Source organism: Octopus sinensis, linkage group LG26, assembly GCF_006345805.1.
Source record: "Octopus sinensis linkage group LG26, ASM634580v1, whole genome shotgun sequence".
Classification (NCBI taxonomy): domain Eukaryota; kingdom Metazoa; phylum Mollusca; class Cephalopoda; order Octopoda; family Octopodidae; genus Octopus; species Octopus sinensis.
Genome location: NC_043022.1, coordinates 5,451,325 through 5,461,324, shown reverse-complemented (window position 1 = coordinate 5,461,324; position 10,000 = coordinate 5,451,325). Strand labels below are relative to the sequence as shown.

Here is a 10,000-nt window from a genome sequence, read left to right as displayed (position 1 = left end):
CCGCCTCTTCCAAATGTCAATGATGCCATAAACCACATCAAGAACTACATCATCATACAACAACAACAACAACAGCAATAATAACTATAACAACAATGTGACCAACCACTAACTGACTAACAGGTTCCGCCAAAATGTCCAGGAAATATTTCGTTAACTATCCACAAACTGGAGTACTAAGTGATAGCCTTCGTTACCATTCCAGTCAGAAAGATGGGTAAGTAACAGAATCTCTCTCTTTATTTCTGTCTGTCTGTCTGTCTCGACTTTGGAGACTTCAGTTTATTTCTCTCTCTTTCCCATAAGATTTCCTTTTGCTGTTGGTGCACGTTTTCAAAATGTAATTCCATCTAACATGCCCCCACCCACCCCACCCCATTAATTCTTGTTACTTATTCTCAGGAAAATACATTGTTTAAAGAAATCTGTATCCCTAATGAAAGGAGCCAAGCATCCTTAAGCAACCCTTTCTCAGGGACCTTTTGAGCAGGATGGGCTACTCAACCTGAAGAACATCCTGACTGGGCCCCCACCTGCAAGGTCATGCGCTGTTACCTTGACATGAGCCCACCATGTCATGCACATATGGCTGTGATGTATGTGCCTGGTGTACCCTTATCAGACGGGTAGTCATGATGGGTATACTGGGCTTCGTATATTTTACCTCAGTGTCACTTGGATGGCATGCACTGCTCTCACTCAATAATAATAATAATAATAGTCATAATATTAATCATAATAATGCCATGGGGCCACTCACTTGCTGGGATTGTTTATATTACTGTAAAATGGCGGCGAAGTGGCAGAATCGTTAGCACGCCGGGCGAGATGCGTAGCCGTATTTCGTCTGTCGTTACGTTCTGGGTTCAAATTCCGCCGAGGTCGACTTTGCCTTTCATCTTTTCGCGGTCGATAAATTAGGTACCAGTTATGCACTGGGGTCGATGTAATCGACTTAATCACTTTGTCTGTCCTTGTTTGTCCCCTCTGTGTTTAGCCTCTTGTGGGCAGTAAAGAAATATATATTACTGTTAAATATCCCCCTTTAGTCTATGTGCAGACTGAGAGTTGTAGTATGAGGTAACTGTTGTGAAGTAGTTCACCTGTCATCAGGTGATTCTATAAATTACAAATTGGCACCTGAAAGGTTGATGGACAAATTGATTGGCAATCACCATCCTCACCACCACTACAACCACCACCATCATCATTATCATTTTTTATGTCCGGTTTTCCAAGCTTGCATGCATTGGACATTTCTCCCAATTCTGTCATCACCTGTGACGGCCCTTTCGCATCTTTCTTGCAACCCACACGTAGAAACAGAAAACATTACCAAACTTTATGATATAAGTGCAGGGGTGGTTGCATGGTAAGAAGCTTGCTTACCAACCTCATGGTTCCGGGTTCAGTCCCACTGCATGGCACCTTGGGCAAGTGTCTTTTACTATAGCGTTGGGCCGACTAAAGCATTGCCAGTGGATTTGATAGACAGAAACTGAAAAGGAATCTGTTGTATAAATTAACTGCATAAAAGTCAATACGAAGAGTAATCCATCCAACGAAAGTTCAATATTACTAAACATTTCAACTACATGTACTTATCACGCTACTAATAGTTTCCCCTACATGCATACGTTCATCAGGCACCAGTTGCCTTTTTTTTTTGTGACATCAAATAATTCCTCATCGTCAGTTTTTTTAAAAATCCAAATTTCACCCTTAATAAATAACAATGTTTTTCTGGCATGTTTGATGATGTCTAATTAACCAGCGATTGGCACCTGATGAATGTACGCACGTACAGGAAACTATTAGTGGCGTGATAAGTACATGTAGTTGAAACTTTTAGTAATGTATATATAAATATATATATGTGTGTGTGTGTATTGTAGTGTTTAGAAAACATATATCCGAAAGAAGAAGCACACTCTAAGATGTAGATCAATATATATTAAAAATGGGGGAGGCTGGTTTATGGGATTACCTTAGGATCTGATGATACACCATCACAAAGCTAATCCCTTTATGGACAGGAAACCTAAGGTAATCCCATAAACCGACATTCCCCCATTTTGAATATATATGTGTGTGTGTTTGTGTGTGTGTGTGTGTGTGCGCCTTTGAGTTTTTGATTGTCCTTCCCCGCCCCCCACTGCCACTTGATAACCAGTGTTTGTGTGTTTACGTCCTCGTAACTTAGCAGTTCAGCAAAAGAAAACAATAAAATAAATACCAAGCTTTAAAAAAAAATACAGTACTGGTGTTAATTCTATCAACTAGAAATTCTTTGGGGTGGTGCCCCAGCATGGCCGCAGTCTAATGCTTGAAACAGGTAAAAGATAACTCATTAGCACCACCTGCAACAGACGTTTAATGTTTCATTTTACAGACATTCTTTGCCTACCGTATTCCATTCAATTAAAGTGTTATCGTTAGCAGAGATATAATTACATTATCTCTTACCTACCACCATTATGCATGGAATCATATTTCTGTTGTCGGTGCCATCTAACCTTGATTCAATTCTAGTCAGGCAGGCTTATGACCAAACGTCTCCCAGTAGTGACCAAACACCACATCTTATTTCCATATACTCTTTTACTCTTTTACTTGTTTCAGTCATTTGACTGTGGCCATGCTGGAGCACCGCCTTTAGTCGAGCAACTCGACCCCGGGACTTATTCTTTTTTTGTAAGCCCAGTACTTATTCTATCAGTCTCTTTTTGCCGAACCGCTAAGTGACGGGGACGTAAACACACCAGCATCGGTTGTCAAACAATGCTAGGGGAACAAACACAGACACACAAACACACACACATACATATATATATATACATATATACGACAGGCTTCTTTCAGTTTCCGTCTACCAAATCCACTCACAAGGCATTGGTCGGCCCGGGGCTATAGCAGAAGACACTTGCCCAAGATGCCATGCAGTGGGACTGAACCCGGAACCTTGTGGCTGTTTAGCAAGCTACTTACCACACAGCCACTCCTGCGCCTATGACTACATTCTAAAACATTAGGATGTGATTTTAGGGAGCTTTGGCTTCTATTTCCGACAGGTTCATCGAGTAAAGGTTCCTAAGTTCATTTGTATCACACAGTATATCGCATTATGGTGTGTGTGATCGAATCAGTTGGAACCCTCACCATCGTAAGTGATGGTAAACCAGTTTCAGTAACACTGCTAATCCGAATCTGTCTGAATTATTTTCCTTACATATGGATTTGCTTAGGATTTCCACATCATCTCACCAAAGCTGTCAGCCTTACAAGAAATTATTCCCTCCAGATACACACTTGAAATTAGTCCCTGATGTTCAGAGACCAATTTAATCATCTGACAAAAATGGTTCTATTCAGGCTTAATTAACTACTAATTAGTGAGTGAAAAAAAAAAAAAATTGAATTGATTAAATATTATGGAAGTTTGTGTCAACAACTGATGATTCTCAAAATAGTATTTACATCTAGGTGCAGGGATGGCTGTGTGGTTAAGATGTCACTTCTGAACCACAGGTGTTCAGGTTCAGTTCCACTGCATAGCACTTTGCGCAAATGTTTCCTATCATGCATACATGCACACATAAACGTACACACAAATATATGTATCTCTAAATAATCCTTTCTACTCTAGGCACAAGGCCTGAAATTTTGAGGGAAGGGACTAGTCAATTACATTGACCCCAGCATCTTACTGGTACTTAATTTATCAACTCCAAAAGGATAAAATGCAAAGTCGACCTCGACGGAATTTGAACTCGGGACATAGCAACAAACAAAATACCACTGAGCATTGCATCCAGCATGCTAACAATTCCGCCAGCTTGCTGCCTTCTGTGCATCTCAAAATAACGAAGGAATATTCTTCCCCAATATATTATAATAATCAATACTTTGTTTCATTATTTTCCTAATTATTATTCCAATTATGAATCATTATTTGCAAAATGTAATCTATTTGAACTCATTTCTAAGAGATTACTGCTCTGCTGCTGCCGCTGCTGCTGCTGCTGTTGTTGTTGTTGTTGTTGTTGTTGCTGTTGCTTCCAGTCCTCTTTTGAATCCTTCAGCATTGTAAAATCTTCTTCCCAAATGGAACTTTGGTTTCCTCTCCAGAATTACAAAAACACATGCTTTAAATGAATCCTTCACTGGTGGCAAGGACAAACATTTAGTTGTTCGATTAATGCAACCATCTGCTTCTTGAATCAACACCTCAGTGGCCGAGTATTCCACAGACATTTTTCTATCTTTTATTTGTTTCAGTCATTAGGCTGCAGCCATGCTAGGGCACCACCATGAAGAGTTTTAACTGCTACATTACAGGGACGTAAACACACCAACATTGGTTGTCAAACACACATGCAAATACGTCCTCCTCCTCCTCCTCCTCATCATCATAATCGTTTAAAGTCCTCCTTCCATGCTAGTATGGGTTGGACAGTTTGACAGGAGTTAGGACCCTGCACCAGACTTCTGTGTCTGGTTTGGCATGGTTTTTACAGCTGGATGCCCTTCTAAATGCCAACCACTCCATATATCTATATATATATATATATATATATATATATATATATATATACATACAGCAGGCTTCTTTCAGTTTCCATCTCCTAAATCGACTCACAAGGCTTTGGTTGGCCTGAGGCTATAGTAGAAGACACTTGCCCAAGTGGATTTCTCTGTCTCTTTCTCTCTCTCTCTCTCTCTGTATAGATGTGTGTGTGTGTATATATGAATGTGTGTGTGTGTGCTTACATGAATGTGTTTTGCATGTATACATGAATGTGTGTGTGTGTGTGCGCGTGTGTCTCCCTGTCCTGACACTGCATATTAGCTGTAAAATGAGTGTCCCCCATCACACACAGGCAGAGTCGTTCATTTCCAATATTCTGCTAAAAATAAAGACCATGCCTGGCTATGGAGGAATCTTACCATTCTTGGAAGCAGGTGAGGATTAGTGACAGGAAGAGCATCCAGCTGTAGAAAAATATGCCTCGATAAACACCATCCAACCAATACAAGTACGAAAAGCAGGACATTAACCCTTTCGTTACTGTATTTATTTTGAGATGTTCTGTGTTTCTTTCAATTAATTTTAAATATAACAAAGAATTTAGTAAAATAACTTAGTTATCATTCAGCTAGTGTTAGGAACATAAATTGTGACTAAGGTTTGGTGGAAGATTCTTATTCAGAACTTATGAAAACAAGACATTTATACTACAGAGCCAGAGCCGGTTTCAGCCGGGTTGGTAACGAAAGGGTTAAAATGATGATGATGATGGTGTTGGAGATGATGATGATGGTGATAGTGATGATGATTGCAGTGGTGATGATGATGATGGGGATAGTGATGATGTTTTATATAGATTTGCTGTAGCATCATCAACGTACAATAACAGACACCAACTACACACACACACACACACACACACACACACACACACACACACACCACCTCCATTCCACGCGTTTACACGCAGGTACATCTGTCTCTCCATCCCCCCTCCACAACCCATGAACCACAAACAGATGTGTATGTGCCTGTGCAGCACATGTGTGCGTATGCGTGTGTCTATGGAATCGTTTTCCAATCTGCTCAGTGCCAAGGCTTCCTCTAAGTGGATGTTAACACTCAAACAGAATGAAAATATCAATTAATTGAGTCATTATTTAATTAGTTTTTAAATAACTTGCCTTCTGTTGGTTTATCATATTTATTTTCATCTTGTATCTACTCAACTGAAAAATCAAACTCTCATCATCATCATCATCATCATCTTCATATTATTATTATTATTATCATTATCATTATTCTTATTGTATACTATACTATTATTATTATTTTATTTTATTATTATTATTATTATTATTATTATTATTATTATCATTATCATTATTATTATTATACTATTATTATTTTATTATTGTTATTATTTTATTTTATTATTATTATTATTATTATTAATTATTATTATCATTATCATTATCATTATTATTATTATTACTATTATTATATTATTATGTTATTATTATTATTATCATTATTTTATTATTACTATTATTATTATTATTGTTATTACTATTATTATTTTATTATTATTTTATTATTATTATTATTACTATTATATTAGTATTGTTATTACTATTATTATTTTATTATTATTATTATTATTATTATTATTATTATTATTATCATTATCATTATTATTATTATTACTATTATTATTATTATCATTATCATTATTATTATTACTATTATTATTATTATTATTGTTATTATTATTATTATTATTATTTTATTATTATTATTATTATTATTATTATCATTGTTATTATTATTATTGTAGTTGTTGTTACTATAATTAATATTATTATTGTTGTTGGTGTTGTTGTTGCTGCTGTTATAATGGAGCCTTTCGGGTCATGGACTCTAAAGTTTGCTTTGTGCTAACAGAATCAGGTTGGTGCCTTAACTTTGGCACCATACAGATGCTTTGTACATCGGTAGTACTGTTGTGTGTGTGTGTGTGTGTGTGTGGACAATTCCTCTCTGTCACCCCCCCATTCTTGTCTCTCTCACTCTCTCTTTCTCTCTCCCTCCTCCCCTTACGTACACTCTCACACATGACTTTGTGGCCAGTGTACTGCTTATCAATTCACTCAGTTATAGTGTATACAAACACACATACACACACATATACGTGCACACATACATACACACACATGCACAACCCCTACACATGCACACACATGCACATACACACTCACGCATGCATGCACGCACACAAACACACACCCTTACACATTCACACAGTTGCATTTCCATACACACACATACACCCTTACACATACACACACATGCATGCACACACACACACACACACCCACACGCAAACACACACACACACACTCCGAGGCACACTCATTAAACAATCTGAGCAGAGTTAATATTGGCACAAGCGTGGCTGTATGGTAAGAAGTTTGCTTCCCAACCACTTGGTTCCAGGTTCAGTCCCACTGTGTGGCACCTCAGGCAAGTATCTTCTACTGTAGCCTTGGACCAACCAAAGCCTTGTGAATGGATTTAGTAAATGGAAACTGAAAGAAGCCCATTGTGTGTGTATATGTATCTTTGTGACTGTGTTTGTCCCCAACCACCACTTGACAACCAGTGTTGGTGTGTTTACATCCCTGTAACTTAGCAGTTCAGAGATGAGTAGATAATAGAATATGAGCCAGGCTTTAAAAAATAAGCATGGTGGGGTTGGTGGTGTCGATTCCCTCTTCTAAAATTCTTCAGGGTGGTGCCCCAGCATGGCTGCAGTCTAATGACTGAAAGAACCTATACAAATAAATGCACACACACTCTGTCTGACTCTCTGTCTCTCTCTCTCTAGCAGTGCTAGTTGCAATGATGTCATCATTGTTGTTGCTTAGCCAACACCACCCCCTCCTGCACCAGTCACCTCTTCCTCCACCCAAACATGTAACCAAAGGTGTTTCCCCCATAGCCACCCCACCTATCTAGTACTACTGTTGTTATTTGACACTGGATGAAAACCTCAACATACCATCAGCTGTTTACCCCATTCCCTTACTTGATGTGGTCCCTGTTGACAGTGGTCCATCCAGTACATATCTACCTAGTCACATCATCCCTTTCATGGTCATCCTTGCTGCCTCCTCTTCATTGTTGGTCACTATTTCAACAATTGTTTTGTGCTTCTGCTGATGGATCCTGTCCACATGTGGTTTCTGTCTCTTTCTTCTATGGTTGTCAGGATATCATCTACCCTTTATGTAGTTCTCAGGGAGATTGAACATGACACAGAATGTGACAAGGCTGGCCCCGTTTGAATTACAGGTACAATGCATTTCTGCCAGCTGAGGGGACTGGAACAGTGTGGAATAAAGTGTCTTGCCCGGGGACACGGTGCACCATTGGGAATTGAACTGATGACCTCACAATTATGAGCTGTATGCACTAACCACTAACCATGCACCTTCACAAAATAACTGGTATGCCATTGGTTACAACAATGAGTATTCAAGTTGATCAGATGAATGGAACAGCCTGCGCATGAAATTAACATGCATGTGGCTGAGTACTCCACAGCCATGCATAACCCTTAATGTAGCTGTCATAGAGTTTGAGGGTGACACAGAATGTGACAAGTCTCGACACTTTGAATCACAGGTACAACTCATATTTGCCAGCTGAGTGGAATGGAGCAATAAAGTGAAATAAAGTGTCTTGCTCAAGGTCACAATGCATCACCAGGAATTGAACTCCCAGCCTTATGATTATGAGCCAACTACTCTGACCACTAAGGCATGTGCCTTCACAGTGCTCAACTGGAGCAGCTCTTGTACTTGCTCTCCAATTGTTAGGTCCTACAATCACTTGAAGGGCCAGTTGTAGGGATCTAACCCTAGCTATGGTGAAAGTACACAACTAAGACCACATCTCAACAAGTGGCCCTTTCTCCTTGAGGTCAAGAGATATTACAGACCCCAACTGAAATTGAGATACGTGGAAGCTCAGGTGAGGGCCTACTGTGGAGGATTTCTAGCTCTCACATCCAGGATGGTGCTGATGCTGTATCTGTGGGTAGCTGAGATTGCATCCAGAAAAGGGCCACCGGATTGCTGTGGAATACTCGACCACTGTTATGTTGTGGTGTTACAAGTAAGTAGGAGTTGAGTTGACTGAACAACTGAGTGATAGTGATTGGAAGGAATAGAGGATCCATCGTCACTCATCTGTCGGCTCAGTCAGTCTTATGGTAAATGTCATGCTACTGTCATCACCTTCAAATGTTTAATGTGTCAACCTCCACCATCTTTGACATCCACATCACCATTTTCACCCCCATCACCCCCACCCCCACCACCACAACCACTACTACCACCACTGCCATCTTTGCTGTTTGCATCACCATGTTTAAACCTGTCACCACCACCACCACCACCATCATGATCTCCACAAACACCACCACTCTCACCACTGCCACCACCACCACCACCACCACAAGCATCACCATCACAACCACCATAGACACCACCACCATCTTTGCCGTCCACATCACTATTTTTCCACCACCACCACCACCACCACCACCACCACGACCAACCTCTCGTCATCGTTGCCATCCATATATATATACACACATATATACATACCCATCCATCCAAGCAAGCAGGGTAGAGGAATGCCATAAACTAGATAGAGATTAGCCAGATCCATCAGTTCCGCTTCACTAGACAAGGTTTAGGTTGAATAACTTCACATTAAATCTATGATTGATTGGGTTAGGGTTGGAGTAGGGTGGGAGTGAAGGCGGTGGGGTAGATGGCAGCGGTGGTGGTGGTGGTGGAGGATGGTGGCGGTTGGAGGGTGGGTGGCAAGGGTGGCAGCAGTTGGAACGTCTCCGATTGGCTGTTGGCCAAATTATGGAACGAGATGCAGCAATGAGATTACGCGATGCAGGATCTGCGTTGCTCGTTCGGTTCGCTGTTGGGTGGATCGCTGACTTGTTTTTGGGGTAACTAAATGTTTGGCTACTTGGGGTGGATGGGTAGCTAATTGCTTGGCTTGATCTGGTGTCCGAGTGGCTGCTTCCTTGCTTTCAGAAGACGGAACGAAGAAAGTGAGGGGCCACGAGGTGACCGTAGAATGGCCTTGTTCTTCAGGGGTCACTGTTGATCTTATTGGCTGACTTTTGTTATTTTGTATTCTTTTTTTTTTTTAAATATTTTTATTTTTGTAGAACTCTCAAGAAAATATAAGGATTGCGGCTAAACACAGAGGGACCACACAACAGAGATATTGACAGGCACTTGAGTTGAATGAGGGGGAGGGAGTGCTACAGAGAGAAAGTACCAGTGACGCATTGGGGTCGATATACTCGACTTAATCCGTTTGTTTGTCCCCTCTGTGTTTAGCCCCTTGTGGGTAGTAAAGAAATGTATATATATATGT

At 40.1% G+C, this 10,000-nt stretch overlaps 2 long non-coding RNA genes across 2 annotated transcripts in view; one reads left to right on the top strand and one right to left on the bottom strand.

Moving 5' to 3' along the window:
• Window positions 1-10,000, top strand: part of LOC115224860 — a 108,494-nt gene that overhangs the window by 45,677 nt on the left and 52,817 nt on the right. The window lies entirely within an intron of this gene.
• LOC118767995 overlaps window positions 4,000-10,000 on the bottom strand; it is a 26,914-nt gene continuing 20,913 nt past the window's right edge. Inside the window, exon 4 of the long non-coding RNA XR_005003915.1 lies at window positions 4,000-4,010. This is a non-coding gene — a long non-coding RNA (uncharacterized LOC118767995). The remainder of the gene's footprint in view (window positions 4,011-10,000) is intronic.